Source organism: Aplysia californica, unplaced genomic scaffold (assembly GCF_000002075.1).
Source record: "Aplysia californica isolate F4 #8 unplaced genomic scaffold, AplCal3.0 scaffold00068, whole genome shotgun sequence".
Taxonomy (NCBI): domain Eukaryota; kingdom Metazoa; phylum Mollusca; class Gastropoda; order Aplysiida; family Aplysiidae; genus Aplysia; species Aplysia californica.
Window position 1 is genome coordinate 62,327 of NW_004797338.1, and position 3,099 is coordinate 65,425.

Sequence of the window (3,099 nt, forward strand, 5' to 3'; positions counted from 1 at the left end):
ACACACACACACACACACACACACACACACACACATATATATACACACACGCGCGCGCGCGTGCGCACACATATGTACACACACATTATTACTCTGCTGTCATCATGAGAAGACCCATGGTCAACTAGCAGGAGATATGACACGGCGCCTCTAATAGTTCATTTGTAGTCATAAATGTCTCTGTGCTCAGATACCTTTTGTGTGGTACAAAGAGATGTCATCTCCACGTGGTTGGTTTCTATTCAATTTGGGTTCTTTGCTCGTACCACTCTCCCAACATATCCACCTTTGAAGTAAACTATAAGTGTGTTGAGCACTACTGAATCGTTGAACGCATTCAAAACAAACGTAAGCTGTGGATTTGTATGTGCACACTAATGCGTATAGATTAAAAGAAAAGATGCTGTGTAAAAGGCACAGTCTGGCTGCCTGAAAGAGAGAGAGAGGTCCTCTTTGTCTGAAGAAAAAGAAAAAGAAGAAGAAGAAGTAGATCATGTTCACTTGCTATTGCTCTGCGGTCGCTCCAGTTTTCAGCGTATCCACAGTTGTAGGGACATTGGGCTCCTGCTCACGAGACCGTGAGATCGACAATTCCGTGCGGAACTTAATATCATTATCGTGGCTCGTTGGTGGCAGCTCCCAGCTATAACTACCGGACATCGTTAAAGCACTGCCTGCGATATGGAGATGAGGGGAGTTGGTAGTTGCTTTTTTTTTGGTTGCTTTTTCCTGCCCCGGAAGAATCGATTTTCTTCCTCCCTCCGTGCTGGCCTCTGGGCCTTTGTGGCGAGTCATGGGCAGAAAGAAGAGTTGTGAGGCCTGGTGAAACATGGGTGCACGCGACATTAAACTCAGAGGACTTGTTGATGAGCTCAGGGAGTCACGACCCCCCCCCCCCTCCTCCATTTTCTCCCCTTCCCACGCCCACGCACCGTCTTTGTGTTGGAAGACAAGACTTCTCAACAGTGTCCATTTTCATAAGATACCCCCCCCCTCCCCCAACAACGTCTTTACAAGTGGATATCATTTGAGTAATGTAACAAGTATTTTATTTGTACATGTGTGCACTCCTATTTTGCTAACATTTATTTTGTCTTTACTGCATTTATTACTTTGGGAAAGATTGAAGCAATAGAATATTTATTCGTCTTATTTGAATAGAAAGTTTGATTGAAATGACGTCAACAGTGTACTTTAGTTCAAACTAGAAACTTTGTAAGGATGGGGAATATTTTCCCACTCTTGTTATGGATAAATCTAGTTTTAAGCTTAAGCTTGGCGTTGGTAGTACCACCCGGCTTCTCAGAATATTATTGCTTTCTTACGTCGCTGCCTGGTCGTGTTTGTTGTGAGCGATGAGGTTGATCTTCTTTTGTGTCATTTCTTGTCGAGTAATGTGGGTTTTTGTTCATTTGTTTCAGGTTTGAGCCGGCTACAACGTCAGTGAGAATACTGCCCGACATTTTTCAGAAGGTAAGATTGATCGCCTGGTTGGATCGTAAATCCACCTATATTCAATAAACAATGGGATAGTTTGTCGTTAATGATTCCCACTTCTTTGCTCCTACGGGAATGAGACTGTCTTGTACTCTCTATAATTTTAAATGCTTTCGGCTTTTTTCATCTCATGTCGATTCCTCTCATTGTGGCCCCCACAGGTGGGTGGTTGGCATGTGCTCTGGTGTAGTTTTCTCCTTCTTTGCTTTTATCAAACATCTGTCTTCTGCGTCTCTTATTTGTTACTCCCCTTTGCCCCTCCTCTGGGCTCCTGACTCTTTCTGCAGCCTTTCTACTGCTACTCCTTAGCTCCTTACTGCTGTCTTTCAACTACACCCCTGATATTATGGATAGTAAGATCTAACACCTCGCCTTCTCGGACACGGGCAAAAAATCTCAGAGGTCCCAAGTGCAAGTTGCGCATATTAAAGATCCTTTGGTTGTCCTAAAATCGATAAGAGTAGGCTTTGGCCGCCACCCCTGCGAAATTCCTACTAAACTGAAATTGTTTAATGTGTCCGGCGGGCAATATGACCTTACGAAATTTGCGAGCGCCTTAAAACATTAACCAAAAAAAAATAAAAAATTGTTACTCCCTTGTAACACCTCTAATCTTCGGTCTAATCTTCGGCAATTATTTGACCTAGTTTCGTTGCCAGTGCCGTAAACCGCTTACTAAAAGGATAAAACATAGAGGCCCTACATTTAGCATTCATTGTTTGGTGGAACTGAACGGTAGTTGTGAATGCAATCGACTTATGTGTTTCGTGCGCTCATATTGTGATTCTATATATGCAAGCCCTAACACGCGCCTTAAAACTTACTAAACTAAATTGAGCCGGTACCTCCACGACTCGGATGGCTTGCTTGAAAACAATCCGGATGTCGTGTTTATGAGCATGGGGCAAGTGCCTTGACTTTTGCACCGCTGAGTCCGCCTCAAACATATGCATGTTAAATCTTCCATGAATGTGCGTCTAAGTGACTTCTTGGGTCCTTTTTTTCTTTGTTTCTTTTCATAAAATTTCACACAGTACGAGGCACAATAGGTTTGTCGACACAGAGGTTTGATTGACAATTTGATCTTTAAAAAAAAAAGGGGGGGGGGGGGGGGGAGTGTTGATATGGAGAAAGTAATTGATGAAGAAGAATGCTTCATTTATCAACCCGTAAGGGAATGAATACATATCTGTGTGACAAACATTCTTAAAAATAAACTCAAAACGTGTCCCACACCCAAAACAAAGATTTTCCAGTCGCTTATCTGTGGGCTATACTACAATGACTCACTGACGCCTGGCTTCAGTCACTCACTCAGTTGTATTCGCATCGTTATCGTCACTATGACTCTTTGCGTCTTATGCATATTTATGAGGGCCCTCGGTTAGTATTGGTCGTTTACCACAGGCCAGTACCGTGGTGTATTGCGCCACTGAGCGGAAACGGTCGTGCGGAGTCACAGGGTCATGTCCGGTGAACCTTAGGGTTACTGTCCTTATATCTGGATCTCTGTTGTTTCTTTGTTTCTCTCTCTCTCTCTCTCTCTCTCTCTCTCTCTCTCTCTCTCTCTCTCTTATCTCTCTCTCTCTCTCTATCACACAC

General features: G+C 43.5%; 1 long non-coding RNA gene across 1 annotated transcript in view; it reads left to right on the plus strand.

Annotated features, from left to right (window-relative positions):
- Positions 1–3,099, plus strand: part of LOC101855856 — a 61,168-nt gene that overhangs the window by 32,893 nt on the left and 25,176 nt on the right. The window contains exon 2 of the long non-coding RNA XR_004858305.1: positions 1,422–1,473. This is a non-coding gene — a long non-coding RNA (uncharacterized LOC101855856). The remainder of the gene's footprint in view (positions 1–1,421; positions 1,474–3,099) is intronic.